The following is an 11,117-nucleotide window of genomic DNA, read 5'->3' as shown; positions in this document are numbered from 1 at the left end:
CTTTGTTCTGGTTAAAATGCCATTAATTTTGATATAAGCAAATCTTGTAGCTTTTCCTACCTGTGAGCTCCATGGGATAAGATTTCCATCTGCTTTGTTCACTCTTGCATCTTTAACACATGTGATGCTGATACTTACTAGGTGTTTGGTAATTTTTGTTGGTGAATGATTCTTCATCTAATAATGGCAATGTTCTATTATTTGAGGCTTTCTATGTAACTCTTCAAACATGGAAAACAACATGGAGTACTATGTGGTGATAGATTTCGACTTTATGGGCCACATTTATTGATTTTAGATTTTTAATAGAAATCCGCTGTCAAAAAATTAACTGGGCATGGTGGCGGATGCCTGTAATCCCAGCTACTCAGGAGGCTGAGAATCGCTTGAACCCGGGAGGTGGAGGTTGCAGTGAGCCAAGGTCATGTCACAGAACTCCAGCCTGGACAAGAAGAGTGAAACTGTCGAAAGAAGAAAAGAAGGAAAGGGAAAGGGAAAGCAAAAGGAAGGAAAGGAAGGAAAAAGGAAAGGAAAGGAGAATCACCTGTCAAACCCCAAAGACTAATGAGCCGATGTGCCATAGTCAACATAAAGTTTTTATTTCAGCTAAAACCACTGAGAAGATGAACAGGTCATGTGGAATCTGCCACACTCCTCATCTCCTCAAATTCTGGAGCATCTTCTGTCCCTAGAAATGTGTGCAGGCAAGAGATTACAGGCTCGTTTTCTATTCATGATCACCCTCCCAAATGTAAAGCGATAGGCAACTATTCTGCAGCTTCTCCTCAGTCGGCACAAAAAAGCACTTTCAAAATTCCATTTTCTGACCTGGAGCTTCACCAACTGGGTGTCCCCAATCTCTGAATTTTCACCTCCTCTAGACATTCCTGATTATTGTGTAGAAATAGAACATATTTGGCAGCTCGTGTACCCAACTTTTACACATGTGGTTAGACTAACAGAAGCATGTAAACTAAGCATTATTGGTTGTTATGACTGAATGTTGCCCCTAACAGTGTATACATTGAAGACCTAACCCCCAGTACCTTCGGATGTGACTGTACTTGTGTTACTGGAAGGAGGATCTTGAGTGAGTTGTCCAGGTCCTTGGCGTTTTGAACAAAGAATTGGACAAAGCGCACAAAGCAACAAAGGAATGAAACACAGGAACAAAGTAGCAAAAGCAAGGATTAAAGCGAGAAAGCAATCCACAGGGTGGGATTGGGTCCCAGCAAGCCACTCAAGGACCCAGTTACCAAGTTTCCTGGGCTTCAAGTACTATTTTTGAGGTTCCTGTGGGTTACCCCTTATCTGGATGAAGGATTTGATCTGTGGCTAATTGAAGGCTGAGGTGAACTGGTAACCTGTGCAGACAAAGGGATGGTCCCTGCTTGGCCCTCAGGCAGTTCAAGGCACTCTCCCTTTCGCTGTAAGCCTTGGTGGAGAGGGGAGGGCTGGTAGGGAGAGTAGCCTTTGATCCTTTGTTATCCGTGTGGGAAGATGGGGTTTTTCCTTTTGGTTTAGCTACAGGAAGTTTGAGTTAATTGGCCTTAGGTTCCCGGCCCCCAGACCCAGGTGTTTTCCTTTTGACCCAGCTTTAGGAAATTTTCATGAATTGGCCTCAGATTCCTTGCCCCCAGACCTTGGAGTTTTTCCTTGATTTGACATGCATTGGCGTTAAGTTCCCTGCCTCCAGACCCTATTTATTCTCCTACCCCAGATCCTGTTCTCCTGCCTCATTTGGAGATAGGGTCTTTACAGGATAATTAAGTTACAGTGAGGTTATTAGTGTGGGCCCTAATTCAATATGTTGACAAAAAGATTATGCATGTTGTTATGTTGTTATGTTATCATAAACATTTGTGTACAAGTTTTTGTGTTTACATGTTTTCAAATATCTGGGGTATATACCTACAAGTGGAACTTCTGAATAAGATGGTAGCTCTATGTTTAACTTTTTGTAAAACTGCCAGTGTTTTACAAAGTGGCCGTACTATTTTATATTTCCATTAGTGTGCAGGGGGTTCTGCATTTCTCCACATCCTCACCAGCATTTTTTACTGTCTTTTTTATTGTAGCCATCCCAGTATTGGGCCCCAGGACAAGATGTACTCTGGTGATGGCTCCAGTCCCATTCCTGAACGTGCCATGCTGCAGCAACCTGGGTCCTGGGCCATTGGGGGAACCCAGCATAAATTCTTTCTCTGGAATAATAAGGTTATATGGACTCTAGGCAGCACCCTATACTGCACTTAGGGACTGTGAGCAACCTCGGGCTGTGAGGTATAAAGTATCAACTCATTGTGGGGTTTTTTGGTTTCTTTTTTCTTTTGTTTTTGAGACAGGGTCTCGCTCTGTCACCCAAGCTGGAGGGCAGTGGTGCAATCACAGCTCACTGTAACCTCAATCTCTTGGGTTCAAGTGGTCCTCCTGCCTCAGCCTCCCAAACAGCTGGGCCTACAGGCACATGCCACCACTCCTGGCTAATCTCATCGTGGTTTTGATTTGCATTTCCATAGTGGCTAATGATGTTGAGCATGTTTTTATGGGCTTGTTGGCCATTTGTATATTTTCTTTGGGAATGTAACAGTCTTTTGTTACCTTTCCTTTTTACTTTTAATGGCTAAACACTATCTTTTCCCTTTTTGAGCTATTTAAGAAAAGCAGCACCTTAAAATAACATATCAACAATTAGATGAAACTATGGTCCAGATAACTCTCCTTTGCTGATTCTCTTCTTTGCACTCAGAAGTGCCAGTGTTCATGAAGATCTGCAGTCCCCACATGATGAGAGGCAAAAACAGGAGAATTATTAGTTTAGGTCACATTGAACACTGAGTTTTGTGGTGGATGGTTTTTGTCTTATTTAGGGAAGTTTAAAACAATACATATTTCATCCTACTGACAGAGTTAAGCTTGCTTCATCTGCCTAGTGTCCTGAAGAAATTTCACAAGAGGTTATGAGAAAATGTAGTTTCAAAACCAGCAATGGCAGCAATATCCACAGCCAGTTATAGATATTTTATAAGCTTTTCTGTCTGAAAACCAGTTTCTGAAAATGAATTGGTTGCAAAATCATATGTATTTTAAAGAGAATGATAATTATATAGGGCAGTAGAAGAAAAGCTGGAAAAAGAACACAAGGAAACTTAAATGTTGATGCAATTTCATGCTGTTCTTCATGTATGTCTTTATATCTTATAAAGACATAAATAGGGAGATAAAAATAGGGAGAGAATCAAAAATGTACATAATTGAGTGAAATTAAGCATAAGTACAATTATTTAACGTGTAGAGTTTGTTTTTGAGATTGCGAAAATGTTTCAGAGATGAATAGTAGAGGTGGTTACATCGCACGGTGAATGTACTTAATGACACTAAATTATACACTTCAAAATGGTTTCAATGGTAAATTTTATGTTGTGTATATTTTGCCACAATAAAAAGATTTTTTAAGAGTCAGTACCTCAAAAGAAGAGATAGAGATCAAATGGCTAACTAGAGGTGCCTAGCACTCACCTTTTCCACAAAGAAGAACCAAAGTAACAAATAGATAACCACACATTGACTAGAATGTGTAAGGAAGAACACTGGAATTCAGCAGATAGTGTTCAAATTCAAAGAAAAGAAACTTTGAAGCACAAAAACTCAGGATGGCAGCATAGAGAGGTAAGAAATGCAGCCTACTGAGATGTGCTTGGAGCCAGGAGGGACTCCTTCCCCATTGTGGAGAAAAGGTTAGCAGGAGGTCCCCAGAAGTCTACATTCCCACCAGACACCTGCAGTCCTAGCTACAGGAGAGCCCTCAGCCCTCACAGTCCCTTAGTCTAGTATAGGGTACAGCCTAGAGTCCACATGACTCTACTACTCCAGAGAGAGAATTTATGCTGGATTCCCCCAATGCCCCAGGACCCAGGGCTGCAGCATGGCACCATTCTGGGAGTGGAGCCATCACCAGAGTACATCCTGTCCAGGGTCCCAATTACTCCTTCATCTTCACATCCATCCCTGGGGTCTCATCCACATCCCACCACAGGTACCCAGAGTGCTGCTGCATAAAGACACAACTTAGATCTATTATAGCAGTGCAGCTGTGACCCTGGCACCTGAGCCTATGCAGCCCCTTATACCCCGTGGAGCCGGAAGACTGGTGTGTGTGCTCCCCAGACCCTGAAAGCCACCTGCCCAGGCTTTTGCTGCTTCTGCTGGAGAACACATCCACTCTAGTAGTAGTGTCATCCCACACCTGCACATACTGCCCAAGGGCCAAAGGAATGGCCTGCCCAGAGCCTGCCATCACCAACACCAGCACCCATGAATGCCACCCTTGGGATAAAGACTGACAGTAAAGGGATGGAAAATAATACTCCATGCAAATGAAAATCAAACGCATCCAAGAATAGCTAATATTTGTATCAGACAAAATAGACTTAAAGTCAAAAAACATAAAAACAGACAAAGAAAATCATTAAATAATTATGAAGAAAGAAATTTAGCAAGAAGGTATAACAATTATATACGCACCCAACACTGGAGCACCAATGTGAAGCAAATATAATTAGAGCTAAAGGGAGAGATAGACCCCGATGTAATAATAGTTGGAGACTTTGTGAAAGGAAAATAAGTCTTGGGGCCCCAAAATCACTAAGCTAAAGGGAAAAGTCAAGCTGGGAACTGCTTAGGGCAAACCTGCCTCTTATTCTATTCAGTCACCCCTCTGCTCACTGAGATAAATGCATATCTGATTGCATTTGGTCTTTGGAGAGGCTAGTCAGAAACTCAAAAGAATGTAACCATTTGTCTTTATCTACCTATGACCTGGGAGCTCTCTCCCTGCTTCAAGTTGTCCCATCTTTGCTTTTGAGTTGTCCTGTCTTTCCAGACTGAACCAATGTTAATCTTACATATGACATGAGATTGATGTCTCATGTCTCCCTAAAATGTATAAAACCAAACTGTGCTTTGAGCACCTTGGGCACATATCCTCAGGACCTCCTGAGGCTGTGTCATGGGTGTGCATCGTCAACCTTGGCAAATGAACTTTTAAAATTAACTGAGACCTGTCTCAGATATTCAGGATTCACATTTTGTTAACCATGAAGGGATTCTGAATGGAGATGCCCCTTGACCTTTGACAAATCTCCTATTGGTGCTTGGTACCAGCATGAGCTAACTTTGTGGCTCAAACTAATAGGACAATTTGCTGAGGTGTGGGAGCACCCCCTCCAGATGATACAGGGGCTAGAAGAAAATTATTTAGGCAGTTAATGAGGGTAAGAGAGTCCTCAGCAAGGTTTCCCTTTTAATAAAAAGCAGACCACAAATCATTTCTTTTCTAACAAAGAGCAACCTGAAAAATCAAGCTGCAGACATAGAAAAGCAAGCTAGAAGCTTGCATGGGTGAATGTTGGCAGTTGTACCAATAGGAAAAGGCTACCTGGGGGCCAGGCATGTTCAACATGGAGGCTCCATCTTCCCTTTTCTTTGTCAACCACATGTACAGTAAAGGAACAGACAACATGGTGCCAGCCAGGTAGAGGACCCATCTGCACAATAAAAGATTAGGATGGGGCAACCAGCTTCTTTGTGTACTATGTAAATGGCACACCTGCTCCTACCAATCTCTCATCCCCTGTGTAAATCACACTATGCTTTCTCAAGCTAATCCATAAAACCATGTGCATTTCATCATGAAACCAGAAGGCCCACTTGGAACCCCTTCTCTCTCTGGAGAGAGTTTTTTTCTTTCTCTAGCCTATTAAACTTCCACAGTTAACCTCACTCTAGTGTGTTCGTGTCCTTGATTTCCTTGGTGTCAGGCAACAAACCTCAGGTATTACCCTAGGCAAACAATACTGCTTCACAGAGAATACCTGATCTCCCAAAATTTGGTTAAGATCTAAAGTTTATTTTGCTGTACAACTCCACTTTTTGAAGTTTTACTTGCTTCCAACAAGGAAGGCAAGATTTCTTGCTTCCATGATGATGGAAGGCAGGTAATTCTTCTATGGAGTTTGAGCTCGCTCCCAACAGGGAAGATGAGTTTGAGTTTTTTTCCTGACTCTAGGGTGGTAGAAGGTGTCTTCAGTCTGATACCCATCCCTAAGTAAGTTAACAACCAGCTGTTCTTAATTTCTCTTTACCATTAGAGTGCCCAGTAATCATATTGTTGGGGATTCTTATTGTTTGTTTCAGACTTTCTTCCATCAGATTTGACCAACTCTACCTGACTTGGTCAAATCTGAGTGAGAATTTCAAATTATGGGTAACAAAGCCTCTCTAATTTGGCTAAAATTCCTCTCCACTGCAAAAGAAGGGGAAAAAAAACCAAACACATGCTTGGTTTCTGAGCTTGCTTCCTGTCTTAAAAAACAAATATTTTTTCATTTACTTTTCTTTCACACTATACCTCACTCCCCCTTTGCCATATGCAGTACTACAAAATCTAGAGAAGACTTCTAGTGACTCGAACCCCTTTAAAGAATTCAGAACAAAGGCACCATTCACCCCTTTGGGGGTATTTTTTGGTAAGAAGCTTAAAGAGAAATAATTTTATATGAGAAAGAATCTTGTATGGTATATTTAGTCCTAGAATAAAATTACTGGTTGGTTGTTTAAGAAAGAGGGATATTCAGAACTAAAAAAAAAAAAAAAAGAATCAGAATATTCAAGCATGTCGTGAATGGTCTGCATAAGTCACAGTAAGATGATTTATTTTAAAAAAAACTGTTTTATGATCAAGTTGTCTATTAATTAAAAGAAAATTATAATAGTCTATCTAGAGATTGGGCTTGATGTAAAAAAAGAAAACACACACTAATTGTTAGAATAATAAATTTTTCTTAGGGGACTGATTTACTCTCAATTATAAAAGATTTTAATTTTTTTAACCAGAAGTTCAAATTGTATTGCATCTTGCCATTTTTGGTTCATCATGAAACCAGAAGACCCACTTGGAACCCCTTATCTCTCTGGAGAGTTTTTTTCTTTCTCTAGCCTATTAAACTTCCACACTTAACTTCACTCTGGCGTGTTCATGTCCTTGATTTCCTTGGTGTCAGGCAACAAATCTCGGGTATTACCCCAGACAAACAATACTGCTTCACAGAGAATACCTGATCTCCCAAAATTTGGTTAAGATCTAAAGTTTATTTTGCTTTAAAATACTATTCCTATTTCTCACTTTTAAAGGGTGAGAAATAGTAATGCTCTCCAGCTCATTTTTCTATTTACATAAGTTCTTTTCCTCAAGTTCTTTTTGTTGTGGCCTGATGCTAACAATGTTTTCCTAAAGGTCTAAAGGAAATGTTTTCTTCCAACATAATGTGTGCAGTGCAGGTCTTTTCTTTTGCCTTTTGGTAATTGTCATAACAGATTTTAGGGTTTATCAAAACAATTCCTATGCCATTATTATTATTATTTTTTGTTTGCTTGGGGGGAAAACTGAAATTAAATTTTTTTATTTAAGGTTATTACATTTGTGGGTCTTTCTGTATGGGCTTTTAGAGTCATTGTGACATTGAGTTACAGGGCTTTGACCCCTGGGTCTAAAAAGGATACCAAGTTCTGCTAAATCTTAAACACTGACAGCAGTTAAAGCCTCATCTTCAGGCCTGGTAAAAGAAGCCAATCAAAATAAACTGCAATCCAGAGACACAAGGCCAGAAATTAAAGCTATTCAGCTCCTTAAGGCCCAGGGGCTATCGTGGAAGAGATGGGCATGTGAAATTGTAAGGGGTGATTTGAAAGATATAACAAGTTCAGTTTTTCTATAAATTAATCCTTAATGTCAAAGTCACACTGATGCAAGACCGGCATATGCCCCCTGCGTCAGATTAACGAGGTTTTCCTGAAGCATTAACTGACTCTTTAATAAAGGTTATAAATGTTATAAAAGACTTACGGAAGTTATATCTTATGATCAAGACTAAAATTTTATAGATTGTTTATAAAATTTTAAGAAACAAATTTAATTGGCTTAATGCTATTTTTATTAGGGCTTACTATTTGGGAAATTGAGTCTCCTCTCTCAAAGAATGAAGATTTTCACTTTTTTTTGAAATCCTTGAGTTATCACTTTGGTCAAATAAATGACTTATTTTACAATGACCTTTAATATCAAGTGTTTTAAATTTTTGATATTGGACAAACTTTCCAAAATCAAGACATAAATTATGTCTTTTTCTGACTTAATCCTTTAAGATGTTAGTTTCCCTAAAGTTTAAAAATGACAAAATTTGACATATTTGGAATAAACTATAAGCATTATATATAAGCATTATATATAAAAATAAAATATAGGAAACATTGTCAAATAAAATGGTATTTAAATTTCTTTGACCTACATTTGTATAAATATGTTATTGGTATGTATTCCAAAATTATGGGAAACTCCTATAATTCTTATATGAATTAGTGTACATTATTAGTAATAATTATAATTGTTATGTTAAATTATCATGTGCCACAAAGGTAACAACTTTCCTTGTCTATTGTATCTTTGACTATGGCTGCCCTAAAACATTTTGTCATCCATGGACAATTGTCTTGTTTTTGTCCTCTTTAAAAGGTGGTTTTAAAATCAGCTACAAAATTCTAACAGGTGCTCTTGCATACAAGTTTCTGATAACTTTGGAGATTGTGACATCAGAATTGAAGAAAAACATTTAGGACTTATGGAGAACCGAAATGTTCATGACTATCAAGCAGAATAGGAATTAACTACATAGGGTAAACTAATAGAAGACTAAAGTAATCTTTTTGACTTATGCTTAAAATGTTGCTGATTCTTTGTTTTATTTTTTCAGTGGCAAAGAAACTTTTCTTTTGAGCTACTGACAGCTTTTAACAATTTAGTATACTCCTATGAACAAAATTTAGAATATATTTGTTTCTGTCTACCTGATTTATCCAGAATTTGGAAACTATTTGTGAGTATCTTTAACTCATGTCAAAACAGTTATTTGCATAAGTGCATAAGAATCTGTTTTTATTTATAACAGGACACAATAACAGAAACTGGTTATTTTATGAAGGCTTTGGCTGGAATGGTGTGCTTTCCTTTAAGGAATCAAACTTGACTTATGGAGCCAATAAAAGCTGCTTGGGAAAACTGGCCTCATACCTTGTCTACACAGTCCCTGTACAGGATTCCTGACCTGTAGTAAGTAAAGCATGTCACTTTCTGACAGGCCCAGGAGCCCCAAGTTTATCTTAGAATGTCAAGAGTAAAAGAATTTACCCAACTCATAGGTACTTGATGCTACAAACTCACAGCTGGGCTTGGCTTTAAAAAAAGTCTTATTTGAGACCCCTTCTATGGAACAAAGTTCCATCAAAGCCAACTTAAAAGCCTGTGTAAAAAAAAAAAAATTATTCTTGCTGTACTTTATACAAATAATTAGGCCAAGTATAATAAAGCAAATTAATCCTACCATGATTTGTCTTTAGTAAAAGTGGGAAACTGGAGAGAGAAAAATTATATTTCAAAAACTATAGTACAACTGTTGTTAGAGTCTAGTCTTGCCTAATGTTTTTCCATTTTTATTATTTTCTACAATTAAGAATGAATTCTAATGTTTCTGGGCTGTAAGTCTTCAAAATGTTTTCAATTTTTTTTCTTCTTTTTCCCCCATTTTTCCTAATTTGGAGTCACTGAAAACTAAGCTGTACTTTCATAAAGCCCTGTGAACTGAAGCTAGACAAGTTAAACTTTAGAAGAAAATAACAGTGACCTATTTGCATACATAACCCACTTTCATACCTGCAGACTAACATATAGACTTCAGAGTAATGTGGTCTATATCAATTTTCCAGGATTGTTCTTTTGTTGTTGTTTTTCTCCCTTTCTCTCCCTATTTTCCCTTCATAGAACATGAGACTTCACAATCTGCCAAAAATGAATTTTCCTAATAACTCAGGACCTACCCATCTAAGAATAAACCATCCTAGCAATGAGAGATCAGACAAAACCTGAGGACAAAGACTCATTCTCTTCTAATGTGCTTTCTACAAAAGATTTTGAGAAATAAAAGGGAGAAAATGTGAAAGGAAAATAAATCTAAACGTGAAAGGAAAATAAATCTAAATGTGAAAAAATAAATCTAAATGTGAAAGGAAAATAAAATCTAAATGTGAAAGGAATATAAATCTTGAGGCTGCAAAATCACTAAGCTGGGAACTGCTTAGGGCAAACCTGCCTTCCATTCAATTCGAAGTCACCCTCTTCTCACTGAGATAAATGCATATCTGATTGCCTCCTTTTGAGAGGCTAATCAGAAACCCAAAAGAATGCAACCTTTTGTCTCTCATCTGCCCATGACCTGGAGGCTCCCTCCATGATTTGAGTTGTCCTGCCTTTTCAGACCAAACCAAGGTTTCATCTTACATATGCTGAATGATGTCTTATGTCTCCCTAAAATGTATAAAACCAAACTGTGCTTGACCACCTTGGGCACATGTTGTCAGGACCTCCTGAGGCTGTGTCATAGGTGTGCATCCTCAGCTTTGGCAAAATAAACTTTCTAAATTAACTGAGACCTGTCCCAGATATTCAGGGTTCACAACTTCAACACTTCACTTTCATCACTGTAAAAATTAAGCAGAAAGTCAACCAAAAAAAATCAGATTTAAACTACACCATAGACCAAATGGACCTAACAGACATTAACAGAACTTTTTATCCAACATCTGCAAAATACACATTCTTCTCATCAGCACATAGAACATTCTCCAGGATAGACCATAGGTTAGGCCACAAAAAAAAAAACTCAACGCTTTTTAAAAATCAAAACCATATCAAGTATCTTCTCAGATCGCAAAGGAATAAAACTAGAAATCAACATAAAAAAGTTTTTGGAATCTGTAAAAACACATCAAAAAAGTAAAAAGATTTCAATTACACAATCTAACAATTCACCTCAAGGAACTAGAAAAGGAACAACCAACCAATCCAAATATCAGTAGTAGGAAATAAATAATAAGGATCAGAGTAGAACTAAACAAAATAGAGACAAAAACAAACAATGCAACAAAATAAAAAGTTTTTTTTTTTGAAATAACAAAATCAACAAGCCATTTTCTAGAGTAACTAAGAAAGAAAAGAGACTGGGCATGTT

Source organism: Macaca nemestrina, chromosome 1, assembly GCF_043159975.1.
Source record: "Macaca nemestrina isolate mMacNem1 chromosome 1, mMacNem.hap1, whole genome shotgun sequence".
NCBI classification, from domain to species: Eukaryota; Metazoa; Chordata; class Mammalia; order Primates; family Cercopithecidae; genus Macaca; species Macaca nemestrina.
This window is presented reverse-complemented; position numbering follows the sequence as displayed.